At 41.7% G+C, this 14,891-nt stretch overlaps 1 protein-coding gene across 12 annotated transcripts in view; it reads right to left on the bottom strand.

Moving 5' to 3' along the window:
* KLHL31 (kelch like family member 31) overlaps nucleotides 1-14,891 on the bottom strand; it is a 142,998-nt gene that overhangs the window by 48,827 nt on the left and 79,280 nt on the right. For 5 of the 12 annotated variants that reach the window (XM_072832617.1, XM_072832616.1, XM_072832620.1 and 2 more), the window contains one exon: nucleotides 14-106. The exons of the other annotated variants lie outside the window; for them this stretch is intronic. The gene's annotated coding sequence lies outside the window, so the exon portion shown is untranslated. The remainder of the gene's footprint in view (nucleotides 1-13; nucleotides 107-14,891) is intronic. 12 annotated transcript variants of the gene reach the window in all.

Raw genomic sequence — 14,891 nt, 5'->3', positions numbered from 1 at the left:
CAAAAAAACCTACCCCTCCTGGTGATGAAGCCCACGTTCATTCTTTCTCTCATGAATTCAACAAGTATTTATTGGTTGTCTCCAATGCTCTGTGCCAGGCACTGTCCTAGGAGCAGGAGAAAAAATGAACAAAACAAGCAAAAGTCTCTGCCTTCCCAGGGAGAATGCAGGAGAGAAAAAGACAACAAGTAATAAACAAATGTGAATCACATACCAGATGGTAGTCAATGCTACGTAGAAAAAGAAAACAGAAGAAAAAGGGATAAGGAAGTACAGGGTAGGGTAGGGTTCAACCAGGCATATGACCGAGAGTTGACTGCACCAAGTAATCTAGTTTGTTTAACATGGAATGTCAGCCAAATTAGTAGTTTGTATTGTACCAAAATGCTTGCATGCTGTCATGCAAGGAACAAAAAGTATGATACTCAACATTTCCCCCATTCATCTGCAAATGAGCTTAAGAATGCTTTTGAAGAATCTGGTAGATTCTGAACATATTTTAAATAAACTAGTCATGTGTGTACTACCCAAATCTTCTTTTGGCTTCCCTTGTATTACAAATGAAATAAAAATGCCAATGTTCAAATAATGGTCCACCCGGTCGGTAGAGGAATTGACTGTCACATTCAATAGAGAACCTAAATTATGAATTAATGTATATTAAGGGCCAAACCAAGAAACCAGTTATGGAAAAATTTAGGTAGGCACATTCAAAAGTCTAGGCACTTTTTCTAAGTCTCCCATGCAACTGATGAAGCACCTGTTCTTTATCACTGATGATTACTTTTTAGTTTATACAAAATAATATATGGGGGATAAAAGTTAATGAATAAAAAAAAGACCAAATGTGATTTACTTATAGAACAGGCATCACAGAAAATGAACATCATATTGACCCACAGCACAAAGTGCAGTTGAAAGGTTCACGATGGAATATGCTGGTATGCATTATTTTCAAATCTATATTTGCACATACATGCTGAATCTGCTTCTATAGCTATGTAATCTATAAAACTCTTCCATACATGCACAGTCCTATGATTTTTACATACTGACTATGGCTTGTCTTTCTGCCTCCAAAACAAAACAGTCCAAGTAACATCCGAACTGTTTTAAATTGTCCACAGAAACCAAGTATTAATGTGATTGGCATTTGTGGAATGCAGTAACAATGTGACAGTAGGCATGTGACATGATAAAAATACCAATGTGTGCTTGAGAGATGATAAAGTTTATGGAAAAAAGTGTTCAATGGATTTGCTTAATCTTTAGTGGGCATCAAACACCAAACAAAGCCAATGTCACCTGGAAGGTTGGGCCTGATAAGCTAACCTTCAAAGTACAAATTTTAGCCTCAAGAGTGTCATTAAAGAGTCAGACAAAAACACCAGATATTTTACTTGTCTACACAAAATTACATGCATTAAGAAATATTTCATCTTGGTAAAAGTGATTTCAGCTTCTTGGTAAGAAAAACAATTTTTTTTTTTTTTTTTGGTAGCAAATATCACTTGTCCCTCCCCACACACAAAACCAAGAGTGGTGGGAATGGAGATGTCTTGACCTATAAATTGTTTAACAATCTTCTCTACTTTCTTCAGTATTTAAATTTCTTGAATCTTCAAACTGAAATATCCATAAGTACTTCCTTTATTTTAGTGACTTTCTATTCTTCTACTGCCCAGACATCTGGGAGGAAGCCTATATTTTCTAGGCTTCAAATGGAGGCTATTGAGGACTATCCCATGGTAATAAAATGAACACCCTAGATCCTTTCCAAGATGCTCCACATTTTCCCCTAACTGAACGAATAGTCTTGTTCTGGAGTTTAAGATCCAGAGGGCAGAAGCCTCTCTGAAAAGATGTTTGAACTGAGCAATGAATGACCAGAAGGAGCTGTGCATTACGCAGTTTTCCAAGTAGAGGGAGCAGCAATCCCTCCACCAGTAGGTGGCTAGCTCTGTGGAGGGCTGTCAGAGAGGCAGCCAGTCCTAATGACCCTCCTTCCAAGGGAAACTCATGCCAAATCGTGGGTGTATAGGGTGCCCCTCTACCACCCACCTCAGCCCTGCCAGCTCTCTTCCATATTCTTTTCCCTTGTTCAGTCTGGGGTGGATCTGATCTATTTAAACAGAGGAAAGGGGAGGCAAGACTCCCTTCCTGTCCAGAATTTGGGGAGAGGAGACCACCTGGCCATCTTATAGTGTCATAACAAATGGCGGTAGAGGTGGGTAGGTTAGGGAGCAGAACTTTCAGTTCTCAAATTGGTGCATCTCCATCAACCCTGGGGGGAGGTGGCTGAGTCCAGCTGCTGGGTGTGGTAGTGACTTTTCCCAGTTTCTTCGGGCCTCAGCAAAATTGCCTACAATGGGAAAAGGCATCTACCTGATACCCTATTACTCTGGTACAATAGCCATCATTTGAGGAGTCTTGGGAGGTGAGATCTGGAGTGTGAGGAAGATCTGGAGTGTGAGGAGTGTGAGCCACTCAAGCCATGAAAAGTAGATAACTTTCCAGTACAGCTGCAACCATTCACGTGACTGAAGCTGGGAGTGAACTTGGGACATGAGCTCGGGATTCCACCCTTGCTCTTGTGGAAATGAGCAGAAATATCCACAAATGGCAGCTGAAAATGTTCAAAGTCTAGATGAAGCTTTTGCTATTTGGAAGTGAGCCAAGCTCAGTAAATGACTTTGCACCTGTTTATCTGAAAACTCTTAAAATGATAATCCTAAGAGAGCAGAAATATTTATATACTAGAATAAGTCAGGGTTCATAAGTGGAATAAAAGAACCAAATTTATGAGTTTTAGGACACACATTGGTCAGGAGTTGGTCAAGATTTCATTTTTTCCCCCTTCAAGCCAGCTAAACAGGCTTCACTTTTCTTTTGCCTCAGTTATGAAGGATCTCAGATAATTCATTAGCATAACTCCATACAACTGGAGGCTTACTAGATAGTGATCTCAGCTGGAGGTTTGAATATTTATTGATTTGTTTATTTTTTTAAAGATTTTATTTATTTATTCATGAGAGACACAGAGAGAGAGGCAGAGACACAGACAGAGGGAGAAGCAGGCTCCTCACAGGGAACCTGATGTGGGACTCTATCCCTGACCCGGGATCATGCCCTCAGCAGAAGGCAGATGCCCAACCGCTGAGCAAACCAGGCGCCCCTGGAGGTTTGAATATTTAAAAACACTGTGCATAGGGTGCCTGGGTTAAGTGGGCTAAGCTGTGGACTCTTGATTTCAGCTTGGGTCATGATCTCAGGGTCCTAGGATTGAGCCCACCCCGACCCCTCTATGTCTCCTGTTAGGCTCCGTGCTCAATGGGGTGTCTGCTTGAGAATTCTCTCTCCCTCTCCCTGCTCGTGTGCTCTCTCTCTCTCTCTCTAAAATAAATACACATTTTTAAAAAACTAAAAAAATAAAAACACTGTGCAGAGCATACTCAGACCTGTCCCTGCATTCAGTTCTAAGGAGCTGACCAGACTGAGTATATCCCTTACTAACAAACACCAGAGGAACCCCCTGAATGTGTGCCTTTCCTCTCTAGCAAACAAAATTTTCAGTAAAGAGCTGAGCTGTACAGCTGGACAAGGGCAAGACATTCCCAAGCCTTATCACTGTGAATTTATAGAATATTACAGATTGAGAACCAAAATTATTTTCTCACAGCTGGCATGAAACTAAGGCATCTTCATTTATTGCAAATAGCCTGCCAATGCTAAGAAAAGAATTCATTTCATCAGTCACTTAGATTACTGATGGAGTGGACTCCAATTTAAGCTGTTTAAACCAACTATACTAAAATTAACCAAATAGCCATGTTACTTTAAAAGTTGCCCATAGTAGGTAATTAATAAACACATGCTGAATGGAAGAACAGAGCTGTCAACACTGTGTCTATAAGGTGAGCAGGGCAATGTTAGGAGAAGACCATAAGGGCTGTTGGACTTGATGCTTATGACTGAGGATCTACTACAACAACTCTGTGACACGGTGTCCATTTAGCCCCTCTGTCCAGAAACCCAAGAGTGATTCTGAATTCCTGCTGCCCACCTGCATCTCCACAGCCTGTCAGTAGTAAGTTCAGCCTCAGGTCACAGCTCAGATGTCATCTTCTTAGAGATGCCCTCTCTGGCCACAACAGTCATTACTCAGTGGCTCTCTATGAAGTGACCACGCATCCTTTCCTTTATAGAGTGTATCGCAACCTGACATAATAATCTTTGTTTATTTGCTTACTCTCTCCCTCTAGCAGAGTCAGTGACTTCATCCATCTTTCTGCTATAGCCCAGAACTTACTCATTGTTCAACTAATAACCGTTGAGTAAATGAAGTGAATGTTACTTTTCTTCTGACATTTTCTTCTATTTGGATTGTAATCAAATAAATAAATAAATAAACCACAGAAGTGCAACATGTGACAGTTGATAGGAAAGTGGGTCATCTATTCCTATTTCTTCACTTTGGGATGGACGAGTGGGTGCTGGGGCTCCAAGCTGACCTGCCCAACATCGCATAGCTTTTCGAGGGCAGAGTCCAGAATAAAGTCACGTCTCATGATTCAAGCTGGCACCCTCTCTACAAAAACTGTGGACAGGGCCAGGCTCCAAAACAATTGGAATTTGTGGCCAAGTGAACAGTGGAAAGGAATGTATGATGAAGAGTGGAAGGAAAGACTGGAAAGAAAATATTATAAGACCTCTTAAAATAATAGGGATAGGTAAAAAGATCTCACAATAACAAATAAAGGAAAATATATGTGTGGGAAGAGTAGTCATTGTTATCAGCACTGGGAAAAATTAGTATAATCTGCTGCCTTCTATCCCAGGGGCTCCTTGACGGGAGATGTGTATGGGAATTGGGTGCTGGCTTCTCTGTAGGGCAGCATTGATGTGGAGGCACCACAGCAGGCTAGAGAGGGCACGCCTTGCCTGCAGACATACACTTATGCGCTGTTCTGGACAAATAAACTTTGTATGGGATTGGGTTTGGCCTAGAGGGAGTCATTTTGAGTCCCCTGACATAAACCCTTGAATCTGATTAGTTCTCTGGCTATACCAAATATATAATGAACTTGAAATATGGTCCAGGTCAAGCAGACCTACTCTGATGGGAGAAATGATAGAAAAAGCCATTGGGTTGCTTCTAAATCTAAATCATCTTCTCTTTCTACAGAAACCATGCTCAGGAGTTGACAAATAAGTGACTACCCAGGTAGAAAATCACTCAAGAGATGGTGAAGAAAAGAGGGGGTTGGTTTGTTGGCTAATGCTATGTATTCACCAGTCTACACACACACGCACACACACCCACACACACACACATACACACACACACCATTGTTTTCTTCATTTGGACTCTGGCTATGATAGATTATGTCTGAGCCAGGAAGATGGTCAAATAGTCTGGAAAGAGGTCATCCCCAGTCACTGGGGTGGGATCCCAGAATTTGTCATGGTGTTAGGAAGGAAGTCCATGGTTAGGTTGTAGAGCAAGGGCAATGGAAAAAGTCAGGGGAAGGGGTGTGGGTATTAATAACAAAGAAGGGATATAGTGAGAGGAATCAGAAGAGTTCTAGTAATTAAAGGGCGAACTCTCTATTTTTATTTTTGTTTTTTTTTAAAAGATTTTATTTATTCATGAAAGACACAGAAAGGCAGACATATAGGCAGAGAGAGAAGTAGGCTCCCTGTGGGGAGCCTGATATGGGACTCGATCCCAGGATCCCGGGATCACGACCTGAGCCAAAGGCAGATGTTCAATCCCTGAGCCACCCAGGTGCCCCCAGAAAACTCTTTAAATGAAAAAAATTTTGAGAGCTAAGAAGACTCCTCAGGATTTCATCAAGCTGTCTACTTAGTGAGCTTTAACTTATATTCCCTGTGTAACAGCAGCTTGAAGGTAAGTTCTATTTATTTGTTAATATTTGTTAATTCACTTATTCAAATATTATTTGTTGGGTGTCTAGCATGCCTTAGGCACTTATAGGCTAAGAATACAACAGGTAACAACAGTAACAGAACACTATGGTTCATAGAGCTACAATTTAGTCATGGAGATAGAACCTTAATAAGTAAATCACATAGTGGGTTAAGTTTCAACTAAGAGGTACTTTGAAGGGCACTTCACGCAGGTCTGATCTTCATGTGGGAAAGAGGGATGGCCTTCCTGAAAAAGAGATGTTCAAATGCAGAACTGAAGAAGAGTACAAGTCTGCCAGGCAGAGCCTGAGGAGAGAGATTCTAGGAGGAGGGAGCAGCATGTACAAAGACTGTGTGGAGGCAAAAGATATTAAAAGAAATGTGTGGAGATCCCTGTAGCTAGAGCTGATCTGGTGATGAGCTAGACTGTGAAAGGGGATCAGAGTCGTAGGTGGGGCTAGACCGTGTGCATTGCAGGTGCAGGGAGTAAAGAAAAATAGACCAAGAGAATTTGAACATATTCCAGGGGCAAAATTTGAAAACATCTGGGTAATACCAGCATGGGTGAGTGAGACGAGCTCTTCTGGAATGCTGGGAAACACCTTTTTGGAGGACCATTTGGTGAAATGTATTACAGTTGACCCTTGCACCCCACGGGTGAGGGGAGTTAAGAGTGCCGCCACTCCTACTGTAGAAAATCCAGGATAACTTGACGCCCCAACAACGTAATTACTAGTAGCCAACTGGACTGCTTACCAAAAGCCTTACTGATAAACAGTCAGTTAACACATATTCTGTATGCTGTCTGTATTATATCCTGTATCCTTATAATAAAGTAAGCTAGAGAAAAGAAAATGTTATTAATAAAATTGTAAGGAAGAGAAAATATATTTTCAGTACTGTACTGTAAACAATCTGCATGTAAGTGAACCCACATGATACAAACCTATTGTTCAATGGTCAGCTGTATAAGCCTTCCCATAATATCCTTTGACGCTACTTCCAGGAAATTTTTTTTTAAAGTTTTATTTACTTATTTGAGACAGGGAGAGAGTGGTAGAGTAAGGAGCACCAGCAAGGAGGAGGCAGGGAGGCCTGCATAGGGCTCAATCCCAGGACCCTGGGATCATGACCTGAGCCAAAGGCAGACACTCACTGATTGAGGCACCCAGGTACCCCTACTTCCAGGAACTCATACTAAAGAAATAATCAGATGAGAGAACTAAGATAGTGTTATTCAACTTTGCATGAAGGAGAATTTCATGAATGGGAGTTTGTTACTCCTTTTCCTCTTAATTTTTCCTTCTGAGTATACAAATCAGTTTTATTTATCTGATTTTTTTCTCTGCCTCTGTCCATAACACAGTAAAAATAAAACATATAACTGTTATTTTGGTCAATATCTTAGTTGATTCCAAATATGATAAGGCCATTTGCTAAGGAGTGAAGTTTTTTTTTTAAGATTTATTTATTCATAAGAGACAGAGAGAGAGCCACCCAGGTGTCCCAGAAGTGGAGATTTAAAAAAAAACAAATCTGAACCACACGGTGTGTTGGGGATCTTGCTACTGAATGCACCATTGAGAAGCCACAAATCACCGCCCAACTGTGGCTACTGTCTTAGGTAATGTGACTTTGCAACGTGGCAGACTGGACGCTGTGCTATTTATGCCTGCAAATGGTATGGGTCAATTTTCCTGTCTCGTATAATATGGTGCTGCTGGTATATGGATTATAAGCCTTCAGGTCTACAACTGTGACTTTGAATAGTGATTTAAATGTGGTTCTAGAGGCAGGGCAAGCAGGCGGAGGAGCAGGGGCCTCCCCTCACCCGGCCGCACCACCTCACTAGGTAACTTCCAAACCATCCTGCACACCCACCGTTCGACCTGAGATTTAAAGAAGGACAGCTGGAACGCTACAGAGAGAAGGGTTTGGCTTCTAACAAGATAGGAAGGAGGAAAAATAAAATAAAAAAGAATCCAGTGGGGCAGGGGCCCTGCGAGGAGCCGGGCTAAGGGGGGCGGGAGCCCCGGGACAGGAGAGCCCGCCCGGGAAGCGGGAACTGTAACAATCCGCACCGGACTCTTCCCGGAGGGAAAGGCTCAGCGGGGAACCCGGGCAGGACCGCAGGAGGGCGGTGGGGCCCCCAGCCTCCCGGGGTCACTAACAGGAGGTGCCCCGGGGACAGTGCCCCACACCCCGCGGCCAAGTGCAGTAAAAGGCTGGAGCGCCCGGCGGGGCCTCGGGGAGAAGCCGGGGGTCGGGGGGGGCTCTGGGCGGAGGGGGCTGCGCCCTGCTGCCTTCCGGAGCCGCGGCCCTGGGAGCAATGCCGGTGGCGCAGGCCCCGGACCCAGGGTGCTGGGGACACAGTGGGGATCGTGGGCTCCCCCGGGACAGGCGGAGGCGGGGAGGGCCCAGGACAGCGGGGAGGCTCCTGCCACGGGCGCCCCCGAGCTGTGCAGGTCAGCGCCCCCGCCCCGCCCCGGAGCATCCAGGCCCCTGCGGACTGGGAGCTGCGGTGGTTACTGCAGGAGCTGACTCCAGGGCTGGAGGGCTAGCCGCCGCCATGGGGTTGTTCCTCCTGGTGTCACCCTGTGCCTGGGAGGGGGGGAGCCCCAGGGTACAGGGGCCTCATGGGGTAACCAGCTCCCACTGAGCCCGGCACCCAGTGGGGGGAGGGGCAGCTCCCCCAGGTGCATACACCTGAGAGTCAGCACAGCAGCCCCTCCCCCAGAAGACCAGCTGGAAGTACAGGGGAAGAGCAGGTTCTGGACCCAGCAGCGCTGGAAAGCTCCAGGGGAAGTGGAGGGATTTACAGTATATAGAACTAGAGGGTACCCCTCTTTTTTCCCCTTTTTTCCAGTACTCGTTTTTATATCAGACTAAAAACTTCCAATATTTTTTCTCTTTTCCCACCTTAACTACAATATTTTTACCACCTTTCATTTTTAAGATTCTTCCTTTTTGACTTTCATATTTCTAGAATTACATGTCTTAGATATATTTTCCACTTCTAGATTCCCTTCAACATACTCAACTTAATTTTTGGAAGATATATAAGATTTTTTGTTTTTTGTTTTCTCTGCCTCATTTTGTTCTACAATGGCAGAAGTTGATACCTTCTAAAATATGAACCAGCATGCACCCAGAACCAAGTGGTATATCATACTGGTTCATTCTGTGAGATTACTCATTCCCATTCTGCCCCCCTCTTTTATCGCATTTATGTTTTGGTGGTCAATGTTGGAGTTTTCTACAAGTATTTCTAGTTTATATAAATTTGGGACTTCTAACATACAACTTAATACACTCAGAACTAAGAGGATCACCCTCTAGGACCCCTCAAGTAGACGACATTCTCCTTCTACTACAACTTTGTCACCACCACCATCTCCCAGTCCCTCCCCCCATTTTTTTTCCTTCACCTTTTTTCCTTTTTTTTCCCTCTCTACTTGTTCTTTTTTTTTTCTTCTTCTTCTTTGGGATTCTTGGCCTTTTATTTTTTACTACTTTGTTTTAAAATTTTGTTTTTCACTTTAGTGGTCCTTTTGTTTTATTTCATTCTGATCTTGGTTTTCATTTTTGGGTCTCTGATCTTGGCAGAATCATCTAAGGTGAAAATTACTTAGGTCGTGGTTGATATTCTTGACTCAGCCCACTCATACAGCCACTCTGCACTGAGCAAAATGACTAGAAGGAAGAACTCACCACAAAATAAAGAATCAGAAACAGTACTCTCTGCCACAGAGTTACAGAATATGGATTACAACTCAATGCCAGAAAGCCAATTCAGAAGCACAATTATAAAGCTACTGGTGGCTCTGGGAAAAAAAAAAAACATAAAGGATTCAAGAGACTTCATGACTGCAGAATTTATATCTAATCAGGCCAAAATGAAAAAATCAATTAAATGAGATGCAATCCGAACTGGAGGTCCTAACAATGAGGGTTAATGAAATGGAAGAAAGAGTGAGCAACATAGAAGACAAGTTGATGGCAAGGAAGGAAGCTGAGGAAAAAAGAAAAAAGCAATTAAAAGACCAGGAGGAAAGGTTAAGGGAAATAAATGATAGCCTCAGACAGAAGAATTTACATATAATTGGAGTTCCAGAAAATGCTGAGAGGGACAGAGGGCCAGAAAACACATTTGAAAAAATCATAGCTGAGAATTTCCCTAATTTGGGAGGGAAACAGGCATTCAGATCCAGGAGATACAGAGGTCCTCCCCCACCAAAAATCAATAAAAACCATTCAACACCTCGACATTTAATAGTGAAACTTGCAAATTCCAAAGATAAAGAGAAAATCCTTAAAGCAGCAAGAGACAGGAAATTCCTAACTTATATGGGGAGAAATATTAGATTAACAGCAGACCTCTCCACAGAGGCATGGCAGGCCAGAAAGGGCTGGCAGGAGATATTCAGGGTACTAAATGAGAAGAACATGCATCCAAGAATACTATAATCAGCAAGGCTCTCATTCAGAATAGAAGGAGAGATAAAAAAAGCTTCAAAAATAGGCAGAAACCAGAAACTGAAAGAATATGTGGCCACCAAACCAGCTCTGCAAGAAATATTAAGGGGGACCCTATAAAAAAGGAGGAAGCCCAAAGAAATAGTCCACAAAAACAGGGACTAAATAGGTATTATGATGACACTAAATTCATATCTTTCAAGTTATTCTAAACATGAATGGGCTAAATGATCCCATCAAGAGATGCATGGTATTGGACTGGATTAAAAAAAAAAAGAAAATAAAATAAAAAAGAAAGAAAGGTTTTGGACCCATCTATTTGCTGTCTACAAGAAACTCATTTTAGACCTAAGGACACCTACAGCCTGAAAATGAAAGGTTGGAGAATCATTTACCTTTCAAATGGTCCTCAAAAGAAAGCTGGGGTAGCAATCCTCATATCAGATAAATTTTATCCCAAAGACTGTAGTAAGAGATGAAGAGGGACATTATATCACACTTAAAGGGTCTATCCAACAAGAAGACTTAACAATCATGAATATTTATGCCCCTAATGTGGGAGCCGCCAAGAATATCAATCAATTAATAACCAAAATAAAGACATACTTACATAATAATACACTAATAGTAGGAAACTTCAACATGGCACTTTCTGCAAATGACAGATATTCTAAGCACAACATTACCAAAGAAACAAAGGCTTTAAATGATACACTGGACCAGATGGATTTCACAGTTATATACAGAACTTTCCATTCGAATGAAACTGAATACACATTCTTCTCAAGTGCACATGGAACTTTCTCCAGAATAGACCACATACTGGGTCACCAATCAGGTCTCAACCAATACCAAAAGATTGGGATTATCCCCTGCATATTTTCAGACCACAATTCTTTGAAACTAGAACCCAATCACAAGAAGAAATTTGGAAGAAACTCAAACACATGGAGGTTAAAGAGCATTCTACTAAAAGATGAAAGGGTCAACCAGGAAATTAGAGAAGGCTTAAAAAGATTCATGGAAACTAATGAAAATGAAGATACAACTGTTCAAAATCTTTGGGATACAGCAAAAGCAGTCCTAAGAGGGAAATACATCCCAATACAAGCATCCCTCAAAAAATTGGAAAAACCTCAAATACACAAGCTAACCTTGCACCTAAAAGAACTGGAGAAAGAGCAGCAAATAAAACCTACGCCAAGCAGAAGAAGAGAGTTAATAAAGATTCAAGCAGAACTCAATGAAATAGAGACCTGAAGAACTGTAGAACAGATCAACAAAACCAGGAGTTGGTTCTTTGAAAGAATTAATAAGATAGATAAACCATTAGCCAGCCTTATTAAAAACAAAAGAGAAAAAGACTCAAACTAATAAAATCATGAATGAAAGAGAAGAGATCTCAACCAATACCAAGGAAATACAAACGATTTTTTAAATGTATTATGAGCAGCTATACGCCAATAAATTAGGCAATCTAGAAGAAATGGATGCATTAATGGAAAACCATAAATTACCAAAACAGGAACAGGAAGAAATAGAAAACCTAAACAGGCCAATAACCAGGGAGGAAATTGAAGCAGTCATCAAAAACTTCCCAAGACACAAAAGGCCAGGGCCGGATGGCTTCCCAGGGAAATTCTATCAAATGTTTAAAGAAGAAATAATACCTATTCTACTAATGCTGTTCTGAAGGATAGAAAGGGACAGAATACTTCCAAACTCTTCTATGAGGCCAGCATCACCTTAATTCCAAAACCAGACAAAGATCCCACCAAAAAGGAGAATTATAGACCAATATCCCTCATGGACACAGATGCAAAACTTCTCAACAAGATACTAGCCAATAGGATCCAACAGTACATTAAGAAGATTATTCACCATGACCAAGTGGGATTTATCCCCAGGATGCAAGGTTGGTTCAACACTCGTAAAACAATCAACATGCTAGATCACATCAACAAGAGAAAAACAATCAACATGCTAGATCACATCAACAAGAGAAAAAACAAGATCACATCAACAAGAGAAAAATCCTCTCAACAGATGCAGAGAAAGCATTTGACAAAATACAGCATCCATTTCTGATCAAAACTCTTCAGAGTGTAGGGATAGAGGGAACAATCCTCAGCATCTTAAAAGCCATTTATGAAAAGCCCACAGCAAATATGATTCTCAATGAGGAAAAAATGACAGCCTTTCCCCTAAGATCAGGAACATGACAGGGATGTCCACTCTCACCACTGCTTTCAACATAGTACTAGAAGTCCTACCCACAGCAGTCAGACAACAAAAAGAAATAAAAGGCATTCAAATTGGCAAAGAAGTCAAACTCTCTTTGCAGATGACATGATACTGTATATAGAAAACCCAAAAGACTCCACCCCCCAGATTGCTAGAACTCATACAGCAATTCAGCAATGTGGCAGGATACAAAATCAATGCCCAGAAATCACTGGCATCACTATGTACCAACAATGAGACTGAAGAAAGAGAAATTAATGAATCAATTCCATTTACAGTTGCACCCAAAAGCTAAGATACCTAGGAATAAACCTAACCAAAGACGTAAAGGATCTATATCCTAAAAACTACAGAACACTTCTGAAAGAAATTGAGGAAGACACAAAGAGATGGAAAAATATTCCATGCTCATGGATTGGAAGAATTAATGTTGTGAAAATGTCAGTGCTACCCAGGGCAATGTACGTGTTCAATGCAATCCCTATCAAAGTACCATGGACTTTCTTCAGAGAATTGGAACAAATAATTTTAAAATTTGTGTGGAATCAGAAAAAACCCGAATAGCCAGGGGAATATTGAAAAAGAAAACCAGAGCCAGGGGCATCACAATGCTGGATTTCAAGTTGTACCACAAAGCTCTGATCATCAAGACAGTGTGGTACTGGCACAAAAACAGACACATAGATCAATGGAACAGAACAAAGAATCCAGAAGTGGACCCTCAACTCTATGGTCAACTAATATTCGACAAAGCAGGAAAGACTCTCCATTGGAAAAAGGACAGTTTCTTCAATAAAGGTGCTGGGAAAATTGGACAGCCACGTGCAGAAGAATGAAACTAGACCATTCTCTTGCACCATACACAAAGATAAACTCAAAATGGATGAATGATCTAAATGTGAGACAAGATTCCATCCAAATCCTGGAGAACACAGGCAACACCCTTTTTGAACTTGGCCACAGCAACTTCTTGCAAGATACATCTATGAAGGTAAGGGAAACAAAAGCAAAAATGAACTATTGGGACTTCATCAGGAAAAAAGCTTTTGCACAGGAAAAGAAACAGTCAACAATACTAAAAGACCACATACAGAATGGGAGAAGATATTTGCAAATGACGTATCAGATAAAGGGCTAGTATCCAAGATCTATAAAGAACTTATTAAACTCAACAGCAAAGAAACAAACAATCCAATCATGAAATGGGCAAAAGACATGAACAGAAATTTCACAGAGGAAGACATAGACATGGCCAACATGCACATAAGAAAATGCTCCGCATCACTGGCCATCAGGGAAATACAAATCAAAACCACAATGAGATACCACCTCACACCAGTGAGAATGGGGAAAATAACAAGACAGGAAGCAACAAATGTTGGAGAGGATGTGGAGAAAGGGGAACCCTCTTGCACTGTTACTGGGAATGTGAACTGGTGCAGCCACTCTGGAAAACTGTGTGGAGGTTCCTCAAAGAGTTAAAAATAGACCTGCCCTACGACCCAGCAATTGCACTGCTGGGGATTTACCCCAAAGATACAGATGCAATGAAAAGCCGAGACACCTGCACCCCAATGTTTATAGCAGCAATGGCCACAGTAGCCAAACTGTGGAAGAAGCCTCGGTGTCCATCGAAAGATGAATGGATAAAGAAGATGTGGTTTATGTATACAATGGAATATTACTCAGCCATTAGAAATGATGAATACCCACCATTTGCTTTGATGTGGATGGAACTGGAGGGTATTATGCTGAGTGAAATAAGTCAATTGGAGAAGGACAAACATTAAATGGTTTCACTCATACGGGGAATATAAAAAATAGTAAAAGGGATTAAAGGGAAAAGGAGAGAAATTGAGTGGGAAATATCAGTGAGGATGACAGAACACGAGAGACTCCTAACTCTGGGAAATGAACAAAGGGTAGCGGAAGGGGAGGTAGGTGGGAGGATGGGGTGACTGGGTGATGGGCACTGAGGGGGACACTTGATGGGATGAGCACTGGGTATTATACTACATGTTGGCAAATCGAACTCCAATAAAAAAATACAAAGAAAAAAAATGTTGGTTCTATGCATTTTGGAATGTCATCAAGAACGAGGACTACCAACCATCCCCCCAGCAGAGATACGATCCTGTTACTTTTCAGCACTGTTGGTCTTCACAGGGCTCCAGTAAATTGTAAATGAGCCCTAACCCTACTTGAAGAGTTGAGAACACAGTCTCTGCCAGCTTCCAACA

Source organism: Canis lupus, chromosome 7 (assembly GCF_048164855.1).
Source record: "Canis lupus baileyi chromosome 7, mCanLup2.hap1, whole genome shotgun sequence".
Lineage (NCBI taxonomy): Eukaryota > Metazoa > Chordata > Mammalia > Carnivora > Canidae > Canis > Canis lupus.
This window is presented reverse-complemented; position numbering and strand designations above follow the sequence as displayed.